The sequence below is a fragment of the Falco cherrug genome, chromosome 6, assembly GCF_023634085.1.
Source record: "Falco cherrug isolate bFalChe1 chromosome 6, bFalChe1.pri, whole genome shotgun sequence".
In the NCBI taxonomy this organism is placed as follows: Eukaryota; Metazoa; Chordata; class Aves; order Falconiformes; family Falconidae; genus Falco; species Falco cherrug.
In genome coordinates this window covers 39,319,293-39,344,862 of record NC_073702.1, presented here as the reverse complement: position 1 = coordinate 39,344,862, position 25,570 = coordinate 39,319,293, and positions in this window count along the sequence as shown.

Below are 25,570 nucleotides of genomic sequence, written 5' to 3'. Positions count from 1 at the left end.
ATTAACTGTTGCAACAGCTTCCCTAGGACACAATTCACTGTCTGGAGTCTTTCACTCACTAATGGTTGGATATCTTTCTAGAGGTTATAATTTTGCCACAGAAATTTCTAGCTAAGATTCTCTGGGCCCCACTAGTTGGTAAGTCAGACAGTTATTCTAACGGTCCTTCTCTGAACACACAGCACCTTGATAACCAGTGAACTGTGAGTGTAGGTTAGCCTACTCTTATACCTCTTAGGTAAGGTTTCCCTTGCAGAAAGTTCAGTTTCTTCTTTTGCATACATTTACATCTAATACAATTTGCACGCAGATCTTAAAAAATAACAAATCATGAAATACCTTTGTAACACAAGGAGGCTGTAGGTTGTTGGACAAAAGATCAAATTTACAGGAGAACAGAGAGAAAACAACATAAAGTGCAGGGGGTCGGGGGGCTTAACCTTGGTTTAGTGCAGTCCTCTCTCACATCTACTGGATTAGGAAAAAGACTGAATTAAACTGACAGATACCCATACAAAATCTGGTGAGAACTGCAGTAGAGTGGAGACATCTAGCTGCCTTCTGTCTACCAACAGCATCTGTGAATGGAAAATCCTGGCTCTGGGGACAGCCTACAGATACCAGCTTCTTCAGGAGAAAGCAAACAAGCCTGCCCTTGCTGAGAGGGAACATAAAACTGGGATGGAGAGGAGATTATACATACAGTTTACATTTCTTCTTGTTCTCTCTGGAGCCTTCCGGAACAAAAGCTTATTTCCTTTAATTCCTTAAGTTTGGTTTCTTATGAGAGCTTTTTATTTTGGCAGTTTTGGTTACCTGGTCTTAAAAAGAAGCTTTGAATGTGCAAATTACCGTGAGAAACAATGCTGAAAATACCTCCTTGATCCAGAACTAAAGAGGACTGAAGTGCACTGATGGAGATAGTGTGAATAAGCCTGATTGCCATTGTTCAGGCTGCACCCCTTCCCTGATTAGAAAGTCTAGAAAAGGGGCAGCATGTCATTACTGTGGTATACTCTCCCTTGCATTGTACGCAGACCCACTTCCAAACTGCCACTACTTCTCCAGAGGCCCAGCAAATGCACAGGCTTCACAGCAAGGTGGGACTGCATGCAGCATGTCACACCTGCAGTCCCACAATGGGAGACCAAGCAAGCGGCATGGTGCCTTGCTCTGTTGAGGTACTTTTGGGGTTCTGTCCATGAAACACAGCCTGCTGAATGACCACATCCACACGTGTGAGCATAGGTTTGAACACACCATCAGCTGAGGGACTGAGGACTTAGACGACTTGCTGCGTATGTACTTGACGGTTTCAAAACATCAGATGTGCCCTCCGTTTTGTATGGCTCCCAGCTCCTGCAGCCAGTAGTCACAGCCTCTGGGACTGCACAGTCAGCCGCAGGATATTGCTGTAAGGCTACAGCCTTGTTCCTTCAGCTTCTCAGCACATCTTCCAACGTCAGCCTGTGCCTGCTCTCAGTGTACATAAACACGGGCACGTGCTAGCTCCAGCAGTAACCAAACTTTCTACGCTCACAAACGCTGGCTCTACAGATGGGGAACTATCCAAAATCACAATCGGAGCCCAGTTGTTCTCTACCATCACCCGGTAAACAAAGGCCACACAACTCTGCATATATGCTTTTTCAAGAGAGACAAGATCTGGGAAGCTTCCAAACAGGTTTTGCGTAAGAAAATACAGGGATTATACTAGTTACAACTATCTAATCACAACAAAATAATCCCCGTGACTGTGGAGGTGAGGCCAGTATTCAGATAATGACGTGCATCTAGAAATAGGAGATTTAGGACATCAGGACAAAGGAAGGATAATAAGAATACTGGCCCAAGCTCAAATACTAATGCATACCAAACATTAATGCGCCCCAAACAACAGCCGCTTCAGAGGAGTGGTTTTGATTTTCCTAAGGAAAAGATATCACCAGCAGAAAGAAATCTGCAGTGTTATTTTTTGGTAGATGAAGAGGTAGCTTCTGTTCCAAGGGCCATATCTATGTCAGAAACAACGTCAGGTCCACAGTTCAGGCTAAGGCAGGCATGTCTAGCTCAGAACAAGTTGAGTTTACAGTCACCTCTGATTGTGTAAGCAGCAAGGTCACAGGTGCACAAGCAAGTACTTTTCTCCTCTAGAGAGGTCCCCTGAGAATGAGTTTGAGGGTACCCTTGTGGCATCATATCAAGCAAGGAAGCTTGCACTGCAGCATCCACTCCTTTTTCTGTCGAACGAAGACTTCATCCCCCAGGGAAGTTAATTTAGCTGCTGTCCTCCCCTTCTGCTTTCCTCCTTGCGTCAGCCCAAGAGTAACAAGAGAGCCAACTGAGATCTACCAGCTCAGTCTTTCTAAACCGATGACAGGCCACAACTTTCTGGCTTCTGCCTTCAGCCCTTGAGATTTTCAAATAGCTCCCCAAGTCTCGGAGTGGTCTGAAAACACTTAGCTTCCAAGATCAAGTGTATTCATTGTAATATAAATGATGCTTAACACTTTTAACCAGAGCTAAATTTATCAAAAGAAATCATGAAGTGAGCTAACCATGAAGGTCATTATACTGAAAGGGAAATTTGAACATAAGGATTAAACTTTACCTGGAAAATTTAAGTTGAACAATTTTCTTGACAATTAGGGCAACAAGAAATTGAGGGATATATTTTGAAGAAAGCTGTGGAGAGAAACACTTTGTAGAGAATTTTCAGTTTTCTGTTTACAGGTGCCAATGTAAGCAACTATGCGGCTTGCCAGTGAAAGAAAGATAAATGAAAATTTGAGTTCAAGCCTCACTTGTAAGAAGCCCTCATATTACCATGATTCATTTTGGCAGCCCACCAAACCTGAGAGAAACTCAATGGACCAGTATAATTCCTGATCACTGAAGTTAATTGAGGTTGAGTCACACCTGGAACAATCTTGCCCATTCATTCATTAACAAGAGGAGACTGAAAACACTGTATAGGTTGTTTCTGCTATCTAGGGCAAGATGTGCTAAGACAAGACGTTTCTGACTTAAAAGCACAGACCTTCCTTCTGTTGTCTCTAGAGGAGAAAATGCAATTTTGTAGGAAATTCAGATCTAGGCTGTCAAGTTATCCTAAAATCTCAGAGTTGATATACTACCTTGACACAGGCAAGTCCATCGAAGTCTATTGTGCTATGAATGAATCTTCACCACCTGACTGAATTCACAGTAACTTTTTCCTCTACCTGCTGTACCGCACTGTGACAATTAAGAGTGCTTAAGTCTGGTCTAGTGTAACACAGTACTGTAACGGGGACAATGCCCATGGTAGCAACAGGAGAGTGTTGGAATAATGTTCTGCCACTGCCTTGACTTTGACTGAGTGCTTGTGCCTGCAGGATACTTTGCTTATTGCCTTGAAAATGCCATTACCAGTGAAAGATTCAGTATAAAGAACTCTTGGAAAATGAAATTAAGGAAGTTTTTTCATGCTGCATATGAAAACAGCATTCAGCCTTACGCATGAAATTTCTTTGAGTATCTTAAGTTTCCAAAGAACAGCTTTATTTTCATGGCAGTAAGCCCCAAAGATGGAGTTATAAATCTACTTCGTATTTTGTCACAACTATATGTATTAGGCTCATGTTCTTCCTAATCTTCCTAATCTTGGATATTATGGTAGTTATTCAGTCATCTCAATAAAGAAATTGCTTTATAAACCAGATCTGAGCTCGCTCCAATTTTGGAAGATACTATTGATTAGAGACTTCCCAAGGAGATATTTACCTTGGGTTCTTGACTCTCATGGAAAAGACTCACCAGGCTGGGACTTCACCTCCGCAATGTAACTGCCGTATTATTATCTTATCAGTTATGGAGTGTGCTAGTGCCTTTAAATAACTCATTTTGATGTTTTGAAGCTAGGAACACAAAAATAGGAGCATTTATCCCTGGGTTTAGCACTGTTCATTTTTAAAAATAAAATAAAAATCCATGTTCCAGAAAGGCTTTTGGAACAACCAAAACAGAGACCAAGCCTAAATGATCCATCCCAGGTTTTACTCCATACTTGACTGTTTCTGGAACAGGACATTTTAGGTGTTTTGTCAATTCCCTGTAGATATCCGGTCAGGATGTATGTATTGAATAAAAAACGCAAACCTTCAACTTACTCGCTGCAGCAAAGTACTTCGGTTAGCTCTTTACCTGAAGTAATAAAAGCAACCCATTATCTGGGTTGAAATGCAACTCATTCTTCTTTCAAAAGCTTGACATTTACAGTAGAGGAACTCTTAAATATATAAACATTTCCCAGTTTTTACTACTAATCTCCTAATTCACTTCAACCACAAGTGGTTTTAAATAGCCAATAGATCTTTAGAATCACTTTTATTTGCACTTCTGGAATACTCATCTAATGTCCTAATATATCTACAGTAAGGGAATGTGTCCTGAATATAGTTCTAAGAAAAATTAATTAACATAGGAAAATATTTGGAACTGTTCTAGTAAGATTTATATATGAAAGCTGTTTCTGTGGGCAGGAGTAACTGTCATACTCAAGACTTGAAAGCCATCTTAAGAGTACCTACAACTAACTGGAATCAAGATTTTTCAGAAGAAAAGTAATGATGACAGAGTCAGGAAAGTTATCTGCCACCTGTTTGATTAAATGAAGACTATTTCCTCCCATAGCAGGCTTAGATGGATACCTCATTATGGCACTGGGAAACACTGTACTTTGCTGACGCTCTAATTCCCGTAGGATGTAGACAGAGGAAAAATAGTGACTATCACATGCTTTCACAGAAATATCCATGCATATTGGAAGATCGGCACAGTCGCTGATAAACATCTCTGTAGTTAGAACCCACATTTCACATGTCAAGAATACGCAGCAGAGAAAGAGCCAAAAAGTTGCTATTGGAGCAGATTAGGAACTAGAATTCGAGTCTTATGGAAAACCCTCATACATGTTTTTGTTCCGTATTACAACAGACAACTGCAACTTCAGATTTTCTCACAAACCAGTATTGAAAGCAGTCAGCTAAAAGAGCAAACTAGCACATTCTGTTCCATTTCATTTTAGTACCATGGATCAGTTGGTGCTTTGTGGGAACAGCAGTTTGGGTGCCTTTAACACTTTTTTCTTCTACAGCCCATGCCCCAGCTACATCCTTCCTCATGTGCAGTAGCAGCCTGTGCCTGCAACAGGAGAGCCAGTGAGCCCCATGCGGGGGAGCTGGAGGAAGGGGGGCTACCGATTGCGATAGAAATCAATTAGCACGTAAGAGGTTAATTACAAGCCCGCAAGCATTCAATCAATACTCAGGTAGACTGCCTGCACTACCTACCTACGTACTCACCCTACGTATTGCCAGTGTCTAAGTTTTATTGCCAGATTAGCTCAAACAACAGGGTGTTAGAACTGAGTTATGATTATAGCAAAGTGGGGGGAGTGTCAAAAAGTGGGAATATGTGATTTACTGTATTCTCATTTCAAAACCTTACGGCTTACCACCCTGAAAGGAGGCAAGGGAGCCAGCAACAAACAAAATCTTCCATTGTGAAAGCACTGACAAGTCTAATCATCATTTCTGCTTCAGAAAGTTTTAAAATGCAGTATGTGAAAACATGCTGACCCTTGGGAAGTAAGTGGGGCTGTTAAAAATAAATAGGTTCCAGCTTTTCAGGAAGAGCAGATTCACTACAGTGACGTAAAAACACCCAGCAGTTTGTCCCAGCTATTTCCCACGAGATACTGCTGATTTAGGAAGAAACAGCAGCTCACACAACTGCCTGGAAATTTAAATGCCAGGATGTTAGTTCTTGAATCTTATTTTTTCCACAGTTCACCTCTGACACAGTGTCAGTACTTGCACAGTCTCTCCATACCCTCAGAAAGACCCTTTAAAGACTTAAAAAAAAAAAAATTAACCTTCACAGAATATCCCAGTATGTCTCAAAATACATTAAGAGATCCTAATGGTCTTAGGAATATCCTCTTATTATTGGGAAAAGTTTTATTTTAGAAATAAAATGAACAATATGAAATATTTTAAGGGGTTTAATTTTATGTTGGAAGGGATAATGCATCCCAAGTACGTTTTGGGTGTTGTGTCCACATACTTGCCAGAAAAGGGCCAGCGTTGTGGTGTGAGACCTTGGTGCATGGAGGTGCAGCGTGTGGTCAGCCTGGACCAAGACACAGACAGATCAAAAAGCAAGTGCTGAAACAGAAGTTTCCCTCCAACTGGAATTACTGATTTACAGCCATTTCTACCAGTTACAGCAGACTATTTCTGTGATACTATAGCTACAGGTTTGGGAGCAGCAAATAACATTTCTTCATTTCAAAGCACACATGTGCATCTTTAATTCAAAGTGGTTTGTTTCAGGTCCATGTGGAAACTGCTAGGGTGGAGTATTAAGTCATTTTAGTTAGGAAGATAGTTTCTTCAGTAAACATTTCATGTTCCATCTGTTTTCTCTCTTTTTAATTCATCAGGATGTAGTTCCTTTACTTTTCCTTCTTAGATTTCCACTTTTTTTCCTCCAAAATCCTATTAAACCCTAACCAATGCTTTCCATAAGACAGAACGCACAAATTAGTGTTTGTTTAAAAAAAGGAGCGTAGGGATTACATGCTGGAACAGATTCTTTGTACATAATCACTTCAACACGTGTCTTTCCACCCCACTTACAGTAAGACTGCAAGTCATGTAAACAACTCTGCGACGAAGAAAATTGCTGGTTGGCTTGTTGTACATCTGCTCCAAGAGAATGAAGGAAGAATTTTTTTATATATCTAAAATAATTAAATTTTATAGAAAATATAAACCTGTACAAATATATGTCCAGAAACTGAAACAAAACAGTATCAATAGGTTCTGCTTGATAGATAAGGAGTCAGATAAGTAACATCAGGCAAGATCCATCATGCTATTTGTCCCAAACAGTATACAGCCTATTGCTAGACCAGCAGTAGAAACACATTTCACAGATTTCTGGGAATATTTGGTGGCAACATCCAGTAGGAATAAGCCACAATCAAAAACTCAGAGACATACGGAAGTTGCACACTTTTGAAGAGGAATCCTGTGGCCTATAATTTTTGCAGAACAGAAGTTACACAGTCAAGTGAATCGTCATACATCAGGGAACAGGAGAGAGCAACAACCAAACAAGATCCTGCGTTTTCTACCCAAAACCTTTCCCTTTGCCAGTTCATCATCACCTGAAACCTTCCCTTATCAGACCCCTTCATCAAAAAAGGCAGCCCCTTAAACACAAATTCAGTCACCCCAGTTGAAGGAAGGTTGATGTTATCTGCAATGATTTCAAAGGCTTGTAGTCCTAAAAGAATAAGCAAGAAGCCCTCAGGTGAAGCCAAACACAATAGGAAGGCCATCAGAGCCTTGCTGTTGGCTTCAGTGTGGCCAAAACTTTTTTTGCTGTTATTTCAGAGCCCAAGTGCTACTTGAGCAGTGAGAGGAGTGCAGCTCTGTGCACAGCCAGAAGTAGCAAAGCAGGCACAGCAAATGACTGAGCAACCGAAGAAGTCAGAGGAGCAATGCATCTCCATACGCAGGCTAAGAAGCTGTTCTGCAAGCAGCATGTGTAGCAAAGCCTGGTTTCCTGCTGGCATGCTGCAAGCGTTACTTCTCAACCACCTTTCCTGGCGACATCCCAGGTTCCTCCAGCATCCACCCAGCACCCTGTGGGGTGAGAGGCAGCCCATACTGTGTTCAGTCATCTTCTAGGCAACCAGCAAGCTGACAGGCCTGCTGCCACGCAGGGTGCTAGGCTGTCCCTGCCCTTCTGCCAGAGGGGCAGTAGCAGCAGCTTCTTCCTCAACTCTGTTCCCAGCGTCTCACAAACCAGTGGGAGTTTAACGGTCATTGAAGCCCTCTTTCAAAGTTGGTGGAAATGGAGGAGCAGGGCTAAAAGCTATGGGAGGGAAAGGAATGGGGATGGATAAACAGACAGTAAGCTTACATATGTCTTGTTTTCTTAGCAGTTCAGGCTAAAAAGGAACATTTTATATATACATCTATAAAGGGTGGGTAACTGGCAAGATTCTCAGTATCAAAAGCAGCTTGGCCCTGTCTCAAGAAACCAACAGCCTACTTGAAGTTAGCTGGTGTGTTTTTCTCTGGTAATGACTTTAACAGTGTTCTTACTTTTACTAGCCACATTGGGCACTAGTCCATCATACAGACTGAAGCTCTCAGTTCTCCAAGTAACTCTGCAAACCCAATAAGATTACCCACTGAATTCAACCAGAGATGTTGCATTCCTTCCTGACATGACCCTGTTGCTGGCAAGAGGGGGGAGACTAATCTGAATCAGAACAATCTTCTCAGCAAAGACAGAAAATTGCTCACAATTTGAAAGCGTCTATGTTTTGCCCTGCTTCAGGTGGAGACAGTCCAAATCCACCAAAATGGCCATTAATTGGAGCAGTTCTACTGTAAGGGGCTTTCTGGTGTTAGATGCCAAAGAAAAATGTTTTCCAGGCCTTCAACACAGCTGGAGCATTGAGCTTCGAGAAGTCTGGCTTTGATTCACAAAAGGGTGTAAATGTCACAACATTCACAACTGGGGCCTCTAGCCTTTTTGATAAATTACTGGCTCATCAAATCTCTAAACTTAGAGGTAGGGGGCAAATAAGTGAGTCTGGGATTTATTACTGAATTGGAATAAAAAAATAGTTTGAGGATGAATGCACCACTTCTTAATTTTGAGAAGTTTACTTCTCCTGATTGCTTTAGATTAAGTATATTCCTGAAACAAAAATCCCAAGCTTGAAATACAAAATTCAGTCCTTTCCAGAATTATTTATGACTTTTTTTTTTGAGGTATTAGAAGCCATTCATCACATTGAATGTGACTTTATGGCTAATTTTGATTGACCTGATCTGTTATAGCATGCAAAAGTCTCTCTGCCAGGTGTGAGTGTGAGTGGGGCCGGACCTCCTAAACAATTAAGTACTTGCTCATTCCCAATAGTTACTTCTTTTGAAGTTATTAGTGTTATGAATAACTGGATGTCAAACCTGTGTAGTTTATTCACTATCACACAGGCAAGAAATCAGAGTTCCCCATCTGTTACAACAGTTTAGCCTCTCCACACCCTAAATTAGTGACAGTTCAGAGTTGTAACTGTCAAGTTTTCCTGCTTTGGTCCAGAAATTGTTATGAAAGTTGTATTCCTTGCTCTGTCACTAAGGGCACATATGAGCCTCATTTAACTTTCATGCCGAGCTTCCATGTTTGTAAAGTTGGTGTCCCTCCTTTTTAAAGGCCCTTGCTTAACAACACTCAGAACTGTGTTGGATAAAAAGACTCAAAACCAGTCTTGTATCCTTAGTTTGTCATCTAGCTTTAACCTTACCACTAAGTGTAAAATAGCCCTCAGAAGTTTGTCTTTTTCTATTTACATTTTATAGATGAGACACTGAACCATTTACTTCAACAAAACAAATTTTAAGAGTCCTCATTAAAGAAAATGCAGGCACGGTAGTTACATAAGACATAATAGTTTTATTTAAGCTTCCCCATCTCTGGGTAAAATTGAAACTTCCAAGTTGCCTGCAATATTTTACAGAAAGGGCACTCAAAGTGCAAGATCTGCTCTATTGTGTTACAATTGCAGTGTGATCCAGCTCAGTTTTCATTCTGTATTATATTGTCAGTGAATCTGCCTTACAGAACCTTATAGCAGCCCCCCCAGTAGCTAAAGGGAGCCTACAAGAAAGCTGAAGAGGGGCTTTTTACAAGAGCAGGTAGTGAAAAGACAAGAGATAACAGTTTTAAGCTGAAAAAGGGTAGATTTAGATTAGATAGAAGGAAGAAATTATTTACTCTGAGGGTGGTGAAGCACTGGAGCAGGTTGCCCAGAGAAATTATGGATGCCTCATCCCTGGAAGTGACCAAAGCCAGGCTGGATGAAGCTCTGAGCAGCCTGGTCCAGTGGAAAGCATCCCTGCCCATGGCAGCGTGGGTGGAACTAGATGATCTTTATGGTCCCTTCCAACCCAAACCATTCTATGAAATCTGACTGCTTTCTCTTCAGAATACGTATTACACGAAGACACTGGTGTCTCTTTGGAATGTAAAATGAGGAGAGTTACATTTACATTTAAAGAACTTTACACAAGAATTGCTCCCCTACATCAGACCCATCAAACTTCTGAAGGGAAGCAAGAAAAACTTCAAGAAGTTACTTCATAACTGTTTAACTGGATTATTTATTTTTGACAACAGTTAGCATTTAGCTCTTGTCCCATCTAAATCATTCTGAGTTTTCAAATCTCAGCTTTGTAAAACCCAATAGAAGAAAAAAGTATATTTTAAGTTTTGTTTCAAGTCCAGTTAGGAATGAAAGATTAGCCTATAGCACAGGAAGCAAGCCTGTTAAATCTTACTTCAAGATGCAAGAATTGATGTATTTAGCTCTGTGGTTCTGTTATTCAGTCCTCGTGGGTAACAGAGATGATGGTCATCAGATGAACACACATAGTAAAGTGAATTCTGTTAGGATACCACAAAGCAATTGACCTAATTTTACAGTCAGTGCAGGCCAGCATTGACTGTAAAAAAAAAAAGTGAAGAGCAACCATGAAGAAAAATAAAGTTGAAAGAGTACTGTGTTTTTTTTAAGCTATATTCTCACATAAGTAAGCACACAGCTCCTCTGGTACTAGTGAACAACCACAGATCCAACTTTGTACCTCTTACAAGGCAGGTTTGGTTTTATGCCATTTCATACAGTCTCCTTTCACAGTTATGGTCTCCTTTTAAATCGCTGGCAGTTTCTTGCCTTCAAAGAGATAGCTGCTCTTGTTCTCCCACCTAAAATCCCAGCCAGATCTGATATCTAGACACACACATTGCTACAGTACTGAACTTACAAATCAGCCCTGAAATGCAACAAGGGTGGGTATTACAGACCACCTTGAATTAGTCAGTTTTCATAGATGTAAATGCAGGAGCCTTAAGCTATGCCTAGACACAACTTTATCAATCCTCCTTCAAGACTGTCAGCAATTACAGAAGCATCTAAGAGTATTTCTTGGGGATGTGTGTGTGTTTTATTTGCAATTAGAGGTATAAAAAGTACAGAAATACTGAATTCAGCTTACCTACCTGCTGAAGGTACTATCATTAACTGATTTATCATTAATCACAGCACCATTGGGAAGCAGTGAAGGATAAACCCCTCCTGCATCACCCAGTAGGATCAAATCCTGTCTGAAAACAGAACTACTGACTTGATTGCAATCCTGCCTGGAAACCTCAGTCCTGGATCAGGCACCCATCAGCTAGGTGTCATTCAAACAGCACGGAAGGCTGAGAGCAGTTTACTGAGAAAGTTTAATCTGCAAAATCTATACTCTGATGTTAATAATCTATATCAAGACTATACAGCTCCTATTGCTATGATAGATAACCTACCAAAAACCAGCCAAAAGTCAATAGCAGGCCAAAACTGCAGCCAGCCAGACCACAGAATAGTTCAGTGTAGTGAGACCCGTTTCCTCACAGTTTAACATGGCTGTGGGGTTGCTGGTCATTGCTATTACACCACAGTTGATTATTTTATCACCAGTGTGCACAGCAGAAACATCAAGCTGAAGTGTCTATTTGTCAGAACAAAGTGATTGACAGATGAATGCCATGGCAAGATGGCTTACAACCATGACTGCTGTGATAGCAAGTGGAAATTGCAAAGCTTGATGCCACATGGGTTGCATTACCCCCAGCCAAGAAAGTGAAAAAGAAGCTTTTCTCTCACTGCTTGCAAAAGTTTCAGCTGCCTTGAGTTATCAAAACCATAGCCTATGATTTCCTGGCCAAAACATGAAACACTTTCCTACTTTTTTCAAAACCTGTACAATCTTTCTGGTGTGCCTCAGTGGCACAAAAGCCCTGCCTATAACCCATTGAAATCAGACTACGAACGCCCATTTGAATAAAATCACGGAAGGCAAACACCTCTTGCACAAATGAGGAAGGGGCTGTACAATGAGGTTCTAGGTGTTGCACAAAATGTAGGATTTGCCTGTAAGAATTCCTAGGGTAACAAAGATTTTTATCCTAGCTGTTGAGACTGACCCAACTAAAACTTTTCCGCAAACTTTTTAATCCAATATCTCACTAGAGACAAGAGCACTCAAGCACATCAAGGTACTGTTCTGTGAGGGTACTCTGAAGCAGTCTCTCTATATTTTGCTCCTATCTTTTTTTTCCTAGCCATCAGCTGTTGAGTACAGTTAGAAACACAATAGATCTAGGTCTAACTCTGTGTGTCTTTTTCTAGTACACCCCTAAAAGATACACATCTATGCACAGCTAGGTAATTTAATACAGGGAGTCAACAGACAAGCTAGTCTCTGAAGAATGACTTGGGAAGTGCGTATACAGAGTAGTGAGTTACTGGACCTCCCCATAGTGAATGCCATGGTATATAACTAGATTCTTTCTGGACCTAACAACTGTATTGACCCACAGTGTAGGCACTTCCAGCTGTATGACATCCAAAGCAGCAAGTGCTCACCTGGGATTCTGCATTCATCTCAGCTAGTCTTGGTCTCATCGAAACAGCAGCTGAACCTGACTTCAGCATGACAGCCTCACGATTAAAGCATTTGACTGGGTGTTTCCAGGGCTGAATACACATTTTAAGCTGCAGAAATAACCCTGGAAATTATCATTGACACTAGGGTACAGAGTTATGTGCTTTTGCTTGGCTATAATTTGATATCATTACTTCTTTGCAGCAAAACCAGTCCAGAGTCCAGGTCCAGCCTGGACAGTTTCCCAGTTTTTGAATTAGGGATGTTGCTGGAAATTTGGAGATAGACTGCAGAAATAGCTGAACCCAGAGCTATCACTTCCTAGGGAGGAGCTGCAAGTAGCTGCCAAGCCACTATGTAAGAGGTGAACATTGCTTCTTTCTCTGCCTTTTTCAATGAGTAGCATGAGCAGCTGTTTTTTGTGTTCTTAGGTGTGCTCTGAGCATGTTGAGGGGAGCCCGCACTTTCAGTCACAAACACTACCTCAACTGTGGGTTATAAAGATACCCAGGTTGTCACAGGGGACCACTTCCCTATGCTTGGCTCCTTGGGTGTGTGTTTGCACATCCAACTTTATGTGCACAACTTTTGGGCCAAACAGGAAGGAACTTCATTAGTTTTACACATCTCTAGCTAGGCTGCCGTTGAGTGTGGACTGTCTAGCTTGTTGTCTTTGATCTAGGCAACTAAATAGCACTGGACTCCTGCTTTTGGTGTCAAAAGAAGCATTCAGAATCACACCCTAGGAGTCTTGAACTAATGGTGCTTTTCCATTTCCTGTAAACTCACTTTGTAGAGTCTATCACTGGAGAGGGAGATTTTAAGGCAAGGATATGTTTCTGTTAACTTCAACATATAGTCACTTGGAAATTGGCCAATAGCTATTCTTATTTATTTCCACCTACTGACACATTGAAAGATCACTAGGACTGATTATGCAATAGATGAATAAGATGCTAAGTGCTTAGGCATTATCCTACTGCACAAAAGTCACAGAACTGCTGAGCTAGGGAGGAAGTTCTGAAGATCATCTAGTCCATCCTCCCCTGCTCAAAGCAGGGTCAGTTACAGAAGACTGGTAAGGACTGGTTTTGAATATTTCTACAGAAGGAGACTGTACAACTTCTCTGGGCAACCTGTTCCACTGCTTGACCACCCTCACCATAAAAAAAAAATAAATTACGTTTCAATTTGTGCTCTCTGCCTCCTGACTTCGGGATTTTCTTTCAGATAATTCAACAAGTCAAAGCTTGTATCTAACAAAAAAACCTGCCTATTCCTCCTATGGGTCTTGACACCAGAGAGGTGCGTTAATTAGAAAGATAATGGAAGCTATGCACAACAGCACTGCAGAAAACATATCATCCCTTGAGAAACGTGCAACTTCCCTCCCAGGGCACTGCTGCAGAACTGTCACGACCTGCACAACAGCTAGCTCCAGCCCCACCTCTGAAAGGCTTTTCACATTTGAGTGACAGTTGTCCGTGCATCAAAAGATAAGCCAAAGCCATGCTTTCCACAGCCCACTCTTAACTTAGCAGGCATGTAAAAGTGCCTCCTCCTGAACAGGATGGAGCCCTTTTACTCCATGACAGTATGGCAAGACTTGAATTTCCTAGATTCCCAGGATCTAGAGATTCTGCCCATAAACTGGTACCAAAATTGTAAGCCAGAATACACAAAACATTAGTGTTACTTTCAGGTTTTTTTAATACTGGAAACTCTTCTAAGTTACAATAAGAACTTCCCTAGGCAAGGATCCAGCAGCAGGGAGAGCTTGAACGACATTTTAGAACTCATTTTATACATCAGCAGAACAGTTTCTCATCAACAAAAACTCCTGCTTACTTATGGAACTTCTACCAGATTTCCTCTGGCAATGCAGTTACAGTCCCTGAAGCATATTCCAGCATTTTTGTCATCTGATCAGCCCTGCATAATTTACTTGATAGCAGCTGCGTGTGCTTTCTTCATACTTTCCCCCCTAGTGCATTAATACTTTCATTTTTTTGAAAGCTTTCCAGGGATTGTGAAAAATGTCTTTTGTTTCTTCCTTTTCTTACACTCCTCCCACACTGTAACACCAGCTTATGCTTTTGCCTAAGGAAAACCATCCAAGATGCACCTTTAAAAGACAAGAAGCAATTCTGAAACTTTGTTAAAATCTAGGAGAAAAAAAAGGATACTTGCTTCTGCTATGAGAGACCTGAGCTTTGTTTATGCTTTGCCACAAGCTTCCAGTTTAACCTCAGCTGGACTCACCTAGCCTCTTGCCCAATTTTTCTGGAGAGGTATTGGGAGAATTAAATACCTGAAAAAGATATATTGGGCAAAGCCATGTCACATCACAAGCATTTTCCTACTATAACTTGGCGCGTTTTTGAGAATCAATTCCCAAGCTTTTTGCAAAAAGGTACTAGAAGATGACAAAATAGACTTCTCTCAAGACAGCAAATTCAGACTCAAAACGGCAGCTGGCATTATGCAGATATATTTTAGTGATGCTCATACTGAAAAAAAAAAAAACAGGGAAGAACAGCAGTGGAAATGAGCACATCACCTGTAGAGTTATGTTTAGTAAGAGCCTACTTTCTCAGAGAGGTTACACAGCTGGTGACTGAGATAAAGCAGAAAGAGTATCACAAACAGCATGCATCTTGCATGGAAGAGTCACCAGATTGTAATATGGGCTATTCCTGCAATTGTTGTACATGATGAGTTCTCCAAATCATGTTACAGTTTATTAACCAGAGAGGAAAGGAGAACAATGGAAAAATTGTTAATTTGTGACCCAAATTCCTTACAGTTTTTAAACCACTTTCCCCTTGAACAGAGTATCTGAAAGCAATATCCTGGCATGAGTTTAATCAAATTTAAAGTAACATGGGCTAATCTTCTGAGGCCTGTTATGTCTGTGAAAAGTTATTTCTTTCCTTAAGCCCCGCTTCCCTTCTGGAAGTCTGTTAGTCATGAAATAAGCAAGCAGCGGTGTCTGAGGCAGTAAATACAGCAGTCACCCCCACCTCCCAATCCAACTATGTTTGCTGCTTCCCCAAAGAATACAGGATCAAATTCCACTAATGAAACAACTCTTTTTTTCCCCTCAGAGATAAAGAATAATGAACAAGAGAATGGTTAACAGTGGTGGTAACCATCATAACGGACAGGCATTACAAGGTTCTGGCAGTCATTTTCAAATGCTGGAACCAGAAACTGAGCATTTAATATGATCCGAGGAGTCCAATTTGAAGCACCACTCTTCCTCTTGGGTTTTGGTTTGGGTTTTTTTTTTAAGAAACATTTTTCTTTGCACGTGAACTCAGTGCTGATAATGCATCTGCATTTCTGGTTGTTCACTGAAATGTCAGGGAAGTCCTTAAAAACCCCCACCTTCTTCTGCTTCCTTTTTTTTTGCCTCCTTACCCACAGAGCAGTATCTGGTTTCTTTCTTTTCAGTCTTTAAACAGTCAGTCTCACCAGCAGGACTAGTCTTTAGTTTCTGTGCTTTTCCTTCCTGGAAGGAAGGCCAGGTCACATTAAGCCTCTCCAGTGCTGAAGCAACCAGGTGTTCTGTTGGGTGCTCCCTGCATTCACATTAAAACTCCCCGTGCTCCAAGGCCAGTAAGACACAGCAGCCAACTGCCAAATGCTGCTGGTTTACAGTTTTCAAATTTAAGAAACAATCTGTATCTTAAGTCTAAGACTGCATCCCAATACTACCAGATTCTCCTCTTTTAGTGTGATGACTGAAGAATGTACCTCAGAACTCAAAAGCAGCTTAATTAAGAGGCATGGAGATGTATCTATGTACATGAAAAACATGACTGTCATCCTCCATATATTAAGCTTACAGGACTCTTCATGCTCCACATTCCACATTAATCCAATTGTGTAAAAAAAAAAAAAAAAAGGACAAGGCTGGCATGGGTCTGCCACAACCTTGGGGACAATTTCACACACACACACACACACAAAAACACCCCACCAAACCACCCTTCTACTTTTTGAACCGATCATAGCTCCAGACTCGGAGGCATTTTTTTGTGTGCAGAGAGCTTCTCACTACTTTCCATGAGAGATCCTAACACAGAAGAAATATTAAAAAAAAAAAAAAAAACAAACAAAAAAACAGTCCCCTGGGGAACAGGGAGGTTGGTTTCCAATTCCTTCTCTCAACCACTGTCAGTGCAATGGAACTTTCTGCACGTGTAGTTTTCCCTTGTCTGAAGTTTCCTTTACTCTTTCAGCTCCAATTTCTGGGATTTCTGTGCTGTTATTTTCCCCCTAGGCATGATACAATTCAAGCATCTCCTTTCCTCTCCCATTCCTTTCCATCCTGCTGAGAATATTGCAGGAAGAATTATAGCCAATTCATTTGCCTGCCTGCCAATTAGAAGTATACTATGTCAGAGTCAAATGAGTAAATACCAATAAACAATATGACAGCTATCCAGCCCATCTGACCCTCTGACAGTTTTTAGTGCTTTCCACTTTATTAAAATGAAGTATTAATAGAACAGATATGTTTCACAAGATGCAGCACTATGGTACTGTGAATCACAGAGCTGATTTTTATAGCCAGAAAACCAGATTCTTTAACATGCTTCTTTATGCCAGACACTGTTATATTGCAAAGTTTTGAGGGCATTTATTCTAGTATTCCACTAATAAAATGATCACACTGGTGAGCAGATATCCTCCTAACTCACCATCTTTTTAATATTTGCTTATGAATACTTGGAACAGGAACCAGTTCATGTTATTTGAACAATATCACAAGGTCAGAGGTCCAGATTTGAGTAGCCAGGTTCTCTTGTAAAACACAGTAGTTTAACGAACACTTTAAAAGTCAACAGATGCCTTCAACATAAATAGAAGGAACAAGTCTCTCCTCCAAGACTTAGCAATTGAAGACCTCAAGTCCATATTGTGCATGGTGCCAGGGAAGTTTTGCTTGCCCAGAAACACTGTTATTTGAAGAAGACTCAACATGGGCACAGAGGGCAACCACACACTTCTCTGTGAGGTGCTGGAACATAGACTACAACTTGGAAGAGGCAAGCAATCAGACATATGGTCTCATGAAAAAGTTATCTCGTGCCATGGATATTTTTAATACAAGGCAACAATTTGACATAATTCATAGTCAAGCAAGTTAAAACTACACCACAGCGTGCTCATATTAAATATGTAATACAAATTCGTAGTTTTAGAAACTGTTAATTTGAATACTGTGATTTTCTTCTGCAGGCAAATAACCTTAAGATGCATCCATTACTTTTTCATTAAAAAGTCACTTCAACAATGATTTCCAGCTTGCATGCATTTGAATGTCCACGCTTAAAAATGAGTAGCTGAATTCCTGGTGAAGGGCCAACCGGAGCTCTAAGCTCTGCAACAGAGCATGAAGCAAGAAAGATACCAGCGCTCCAAAGCACAAACACTCACTCTCAGACCAGGGCTGTGTAACAGAAGAGTCTCTTTGCAGCAGTAAAACCAGGCAAGTTTTAATATGGGCTGGCAAGAGTAAATAACAAGTGCAAAGCCTAATGTGAACAAGGCGCAGTACTAAAGGATGCTTCATGAATTTGCAGCAAATGACAGACCACTCTCTTCTGGCAGAGCTAAACAACAGCAAGTAACCAAGTCAGAGCATCTTGCTGCTCCTTGCCTGTAGCTTTCAGATAAAGGAAAACAGTTTCTCCTACCCCATTCTTCTGGGAGGCACATGCAGCTTCTGCCATTAGTATTTCTATTCAGGTAGGATGCTAATACTGACTCACTACCAAAATATCAAAGTTTACCTACAGAAACGTTGTGCCTATCTTTTTAAGTCTCTCCTTTAAAGAAGACCCTTTTTTTAAAAAAAAAAAAAAAACTGAAAAAGCTTGTCTTTTGCTGTGGGACACAGAAAACCACACAGTATTTCCATGCCAGCTATTCTTCAGCAATTGTGCCAAGAGCTTTCTCCCTCACATACACAATGCTGGAGCCATACTTTCAAACAGCTATTTTGAAGCAGCATGTCCTGTAGCCATACACCCCCAGAAAGCAGAGCTCATCATTGCCTAACACTTCAGCGAAACACAGCTTTATGCCCCAGCTCAGCCATCCTTTCAAATGAAACCCTAGTATAAGTAGTTATTCCTTAACAAGGTGCACAATCAATATTTCTCCACAATTAATAGAAGAAAAACATGTGGTTAACAGACTTCCCTAATGAAATGGACAAAACGCTATACTCAGAGCTACTAAATAGATTTAACTTACACTTGTGAAAAAAGTTCCAAACCACGATTCTCCCTGGAATAGTGATATATATTGCAAAACTTCCATTTCATCCCCGCATACATGTTAAAGAGAATAAAACAAGTCACACACTATGTAAACCATGACTGCCTCACTGTGGATTAAAGCAATGTTTGCTTCTGATAGAGTGCTATTATTACCAAAATACTAGCTTTATCTTCATCCCTTTAAAAAAAAAAGAAACTTTTAACAGGTGAAAATTGAAGGTATCTCTGAGCATACTATCACAATATTTGTATTGGCTGACAAAAGGCTTGAAATAGGTGAAGCTGAATAGTCAGTTGATCTTGGCTGAAGTCACAGCCATGAGTGTCAAGCATATCTTGAAGCTTGCTTTTTTGCTATATGTGAATTTATTATCTTTTTTTTCAAAACTCTCAATAGCTTTGCAAAAAACTATTTTAACATTGATTGAATACTGGGCATTACATAACCATTTACTTTCAGATAGGTTTTAACCTATCTGGTGACTTTATCACTATACCTGAGTTCACATTTCCTTCCTCTGGATTTTCTTATGAACTTCTCTTCCTTGGAGGCACAGGCTGGCTGAGCTCCAGCCATGAGCTTTCCAGAGGATTTTTGTAAACAAGTACTAGTTTGCACCTGATCAGATGGACAGCAACAAATCAGATTTTAATTTTCACAAGAGAATGACATCCTACCTCTCAGAGCATGACCCTTGCGCATCTTGGGACCTATTGCTTACCACGTGTAGGTCCTTTGAACTTGGCTCAGTTAAAAGAAAAGTTAAACTGGAGTTGCTGGTTTTTTATTTCCAGATCGTTTACCGCAGCTTCTGTAGCATCCCAGGCTGATACAGTAAAATCAATGCTTCTGCAAAGCAAGAACATAGTCTTAAACAGAGGACACCGGTACCTTGTGACATACTGAACACTTTGTATTTTGTGTGGAACCTCAGCATTGTAGCTGGGTGTTGTTTAGTTACTTTGGTGACTTCATACATGGTTCCGAAAGAATCATGCAGGCTATTGTATTGTTAAACACATACCTTTGGCAATTCATGTGTATGGCTCCTGCATGGAGACATAAGCTGGTTACAGGATGCAGTATTTACTTGGCTGGATCAACAGCTACAGCTACTGGTTGTCAGAGTAATGTATCTGGTTACTGACAATACTTCTGCTGATACACAGAGCATGTTGCTCAACAAAAAAAAAATATCAACTTTTATATGATATCTGTATCAATAAAACTGAAATATCTTATTTCTTCTTCTATTATCACATGTTATTTTCTAGGACTTCCTTTAGACATAGACCCCACTGCATTAAACAGCCAGGATTTGTGCTCTTTCATCTGGGGAACTGTGCTCGTGAACCTATTTTTTTGTTCAGCTTTGGAATGTAAGAATCCCCTATGGAAGGGAGAATCCAAACCAAGCAAAACTGCCATAGAAACTATCCATGAAATATATTATTTTGAGCATTTCTGTTCAAAGTTTACAGCTGTATACTGCCAGCATAGAAGCACCCTCCCAGGCAGTTATCCCCAGGGACACCCAGGCACAACCCCCCTCCAAGGGCATCACCTGCCATTCATCCACACACCTCCATTTCAACAAAAACCATTCCCCACAGAAGCAAAGAAAAGCTCTTTTATCAGTGAATTCCTGCCCAGCCACCTTATTGATTTTAGTTTCCATCCTCTCAGTCTGATTCTCACGAACAACTATTTAGCTGGGGTTTAAAAGCATCACTAACTTCCAAGTTAAATTGCTGTATAACTTCCAAATGCTCATTAAGAGGTCTTGTCTAACCAAGAAGAAAGTAGAATATAAACAATGAAAAAGCATTATACATCCATCCAACGGCTTTTCAACCCTGTAACAAGGCACAGAAGAGCCTAGGAAAGGCCACAGGCAGAAGCTCCAGTTATGCAGGAGGCAGGACAAAGCAGAGCTGGGAATATTCCATGAGTCCTTAAACTGAAATTATTTGTGCAGAAGCAATTTCTCTCCCTCAGTCTCTCTCCCAGTCTCTGATTATTGTTTAACATGACAGAAAGACTCCAGGAGCAGCCTGCATTGGTCTGAATTCTAACAGTCCCAGCATGAAGTGATGGGATAAACAATCTCGAGAGCTGCAGTAGCTCCTGAAACTCATGGGCAAGCTGGTGATCATCATTCTGTTCAAGCTCTATAAGACAATTATGGCTTTATTGTGAAAGATTAAGTATCAAGGCAAATTCTTTGTGGAGAACAAAGGAGTAGGTAACATCACCTTAGTAACACTTGTGCAAGAAAAAAATTATAAATCTGAGTCTTAGCTCTCTGACCTTTCATTTTCCTTCTGCTTACATCAGTGAAGTCTATACCCTTTTGCCAACAGGTAGAACCACTCATTCTCCCTCTATTTATAATCTCCCTGACTTCAGAAGTACGCACATGGGGGTAGAAAGAGGCATTTCATACAGCACAGGTAATTTCTTCCCTGCACAACAGAACAAAGACAGCCCAGTTTCAGACAGATTCCCAAGCCATTTCATCACACCAGATACTCCTGCTTATGTGCTCCAGCACACGCTAAGGTGCCTGGTTGGCACACACAGGGCTGAACAGAGGGGTGGCTGTTGCAGGTGTGCAGCAGCCACTTGATGTGGAGACCTACTCCAAGTCTTCTTCCCACTGAGAGCATTCCTCATGCCTCAGTTGCTTCCTCACCTTTGGGACATCTCTGTCTTCCTGCTCACATGCAACAAACTGGGCAACAGCTTCAAAAGCTTTTAGAATAATACTGATCAACAGATTGACAGGCAGCCAGCAAAACCCCACTAGTGCCGTTTCCTTAGCAAACAAGAATGAGCATTTGGGAAAGGTAGCACTGGATGGCTGGAACCTCAAAGATTGATGGTGAGGAGGAGGATGATGGAATGTGCTCGAGGGCCGTTTTTTGTTCTTTGATGTTGCTGCTAAACATACATGTTTCTTGCAGTAGCCCTTCTGTTAATTTGAAAAATTCACTTTTGAAATTTTATACCCTCCCTGTCATATGAAGCATAATAAATTCGTAAGCTGCACTGCAAATAGAAAGCTAGTTAAACTTCTTGAGGGCCAAGGCGCTCCATTCCTGAACAAGCTCATGCTTTTCCCACATATGCAAAGCATCTGTGGCTAAAACAACTCCTGGAGGAAGCTCAGGGGAGGAAACTCAAACATTTTGAGTCAAAGCTGCAGGAGAGACTGTTCTTCACAGAAGGTTACAAAATTCTTTTCCTGCCCTTAAAAAACCCCCACAACATACAACAAAACACACAGGACAAGAACAATACTGCTCAGTCACTGTGAACGTAAGTAAACCTCACTTTAGAGACATCTTGCCCTGACGTACCTTGCTCTGGCCTGTTCCTTGCTCTTCCCCCAGCCCTGAAGGCAAAGCCTGCCCTGAGAATTATGCCAAAATAAGTGGTGAATAATTTGGTTTTGTTTTGAAATCCTACCCTGGTTTTCCAGGGAACAGGGGTTTATTTGTCTATTTCTGTAGACAACTCTCCCCCTGACCCAAAGAGAGGCTAAGGGCTCCCTGTCCAGGGAGCAGCACGTGCAGCCTGTGCAGAGGGGAAGTGTTGAGAGGACGCGAGGGCAAAGCAAGGATAAGAAAAAGCCATAGTAACCATTACACGTAGAAGATGGTCTTTTTTGTGAATGAAATAAAACACGTGTCTTTAACAGCTTGCGGAAGGGAAGAAGAACAACACACCGTTAACGAAGTTGTCTGTGATAGACTGATTTTGCCTTCTCCCTGCAGAGGCTGGAAACAGCAGTTCCTTGGGCAGGTTGCCAGTGACACAGCCTACCCAACGTGAGGTAGGCCAACCCAAGACTGGGTTACAGGACAATGAAGCGGTACCCGCACCACGTGCCACAGGTGCTCTGAAGTAGCATCGTGTATTCACTTTGGCACGGAGGTTATGCTAAACTTCAGGGTATTGCACCTTAGGAGGGAAGAAGTGCTTCATGCCTCACACCCACCCCACAGTGCCACAACACCACAGACCATTCAGCCAGCCCAGAGGAGGAGCCCCAAGGATGCCAGCGTGACCCACCGCTGGCATCCATCTGACCAGCTAGACGGATGTCAGCAGTTTATTCCCTGATGGCCTTTTCTCCTACCAGAAGGTCAGTGTGACACTGTGCTGCCAAGAACTTTGTCCTAAGCCTAAACCCACGGTAAGTCTCACACAGCTCCAGCCCACCTTCCAACCTCTTCCCATTTAAAACACAGCACTAAGGGTTGAGGACTTTTCCCCAAGAAGCTTTGAGAGCTGACAACAGCCCAATAGCCAGAAAGCTAGAGAAGCACCACGAGCATGACAGAAGAACAAACTGCAGTGAAAGCATGAATACGAAAGCTCTGTTGAGTGTGACTGTGGCACATGAAGGCACAGACCCCAAGTGAGATCCTTTATTGCATACATAAGTGCTGGTTATATACAATTGCTTACACACCCAGGTTCTGCCTCAGAATGTGCCGATGTGCAACAAAGCACCTTTGCAGCCAGTTCATACTCCACCGAGCTGTTTACTTCCTACATGCTCATCCAAGGAGGTTTCTTCTTTCCAGTACTTAAGATGTGGGAGGCTTTGGGCATGCACCTTGTTATAGGCAGGTTTATACAGAATTGATTCACAGGTGAGCTCGGAGAGCCAGATTTAGTGCTAGTTGTTGCCTCACTACATCATTTTAAGGCACAATCACTCTGCAACCTGGCACCCAGACACCAAACAAAGGGCTTTTCTTGAGAAAAGGCTTACGTATGACTATCATCTTTTTTAGTTTTAAAGGAAATTTCACAAAAGGAAGAAACAATATTGGTATATATTGTGTGTGCGTTTGTTACCTGACCACTAAATGCTGCTAGGACCATTTAGTTCATATTTGTCTTCTATCCTAGGTCACAAAATTGTACTCAGGGCAGGTTTTTTCCAGCAAAAGCAGCTGTATCTTCTCTGAAGAGTAAATAAAAGCAACTACAAAGTTTAATATCAAATTACATCAGATTCCAGACTTCCCAAAGGATTTGCCCCTTTGGCAAAATGTTCCTTTGGAAAACCTGAACTACCTTCAAGAGAAGCAGCTTTTAAACTAGCCATGTACTTATCCAACACAAAGCTACATAATTTATTAGAGAAGTATTTTAACTAGTGTGTCTCATCTTACTTATTTGATTAGCTATCCATACTTTTCAAAAGTGCTTAGCCTCAGAATATTTTTATACCGCTTTTGCGCTGAAGAATTTTTTTTCTTTGTGTATTTCCCCCTACCTAAACAGGGTTAACACGTGCAGAAATATGCAGTCAGTAATGAACACATTCATGTCTTCAGTGGTCAAGCCCTGTATGAAAAAAGTATTTGCTAGCAGCAAACATCAGTTCCCTACTCCCAAATTGCTCAAACACATCATTATCGGGGCTGACAGGAAGCCTCATATGCTCTCCGAGACAGGTAGTAGGTTAGAAAACGTCGACATGGAAATTGTAGCTGCAACGACTCATCTGTGCCTCCTGGCTTCACGTCTCAGTGCAACATCGTTTGGCGAGATGGTGCATTTGCCTTTTGCAAGAGGATTCCCGTCTCCTGCAAGGCAACAAGAACCAGCCAGAGCAGTGCAGAGAGCTGAGCACCACTCCTCTCAATCACACTGCCTTCCCCATGCCTATAGGGTTTTTTTTTATTGTTTTCAATTACAATTATTTTAAAAGTTAAGACTTCTTTCCAAACTAGAAAACATCTCTTGTCTAGCACTGAGGAGCCCCAGAGGGAAGCCCCTTACCACCGTCAATGCCAGGTAGGAGAGTCCCAGCCCAGAGGAGTGCTTCATGATCTCCTCTTGCATGATCTTGTGCAGTCCAGGCAGGCCAAGAGATACAAAATGAAAGGACACATTTTAAGTGCACTTGATTTAAAGTAAACAACCTAAAGCAGGAAAGTTTGTGTTTATTAACAGATTTTAAGATCCAGAAAGATAAGACCAACTCATGAGACAGTTAACTGGTGCAAGAGTTGCCGTGCTTTGCTGCCTTTATGAAATCCTGCCCAGCAAAACATTATTATCTGTCCTTGGCTCAGCTATACCTTTCAAAACTCCAATAAAAAGGAGATTTAAATGGTCAAGAAAAATAAACATAGAAGCCATTAAAGCCAAGTTAGAAAGGACAAGACTTTCAGCAAGGCAATCCTGGAACTGCTGTCTCAGAGGCAAAGCAGCTGTACAACAGTGGATTTTTTGCACTTGATCATGCGTAAGGCAGCAAAGAGGAAAAAAAAAAGAGTGACTGCAATGGAGGCAAACATAAAGTTGCTGCTCTTGCAGCTTTCATATGTGCATTTTTTAAACTAAGTTTAATTTTGTTCTTCTCCTTGTGAAAATATCCAAAAACTTAGCACTGTAAGAATCAGTAGTATTTCAGCTGCTAAAATGCAACATACTAGCAATAGAAAAAAGTAGCAAGTGACAGCCAAGACATGAAAGGCAGCTTTTAAAAATGTTAGTTCTGCTTTGCCACATGCAATGATTGGTTTCTTCTGCAGCAGCATTTTTTCCACGGGGCCAGTGTGAAGTTAGTTCACACAGCGGAGTTGCACCCCAGAGAAGGCGAACCCAGTGGTCTTTAATAATTAGTACACAAAACATGCTTGCCTAGCAATTAATTTATATTAGTTGTGAACTGTGCCAAAGCC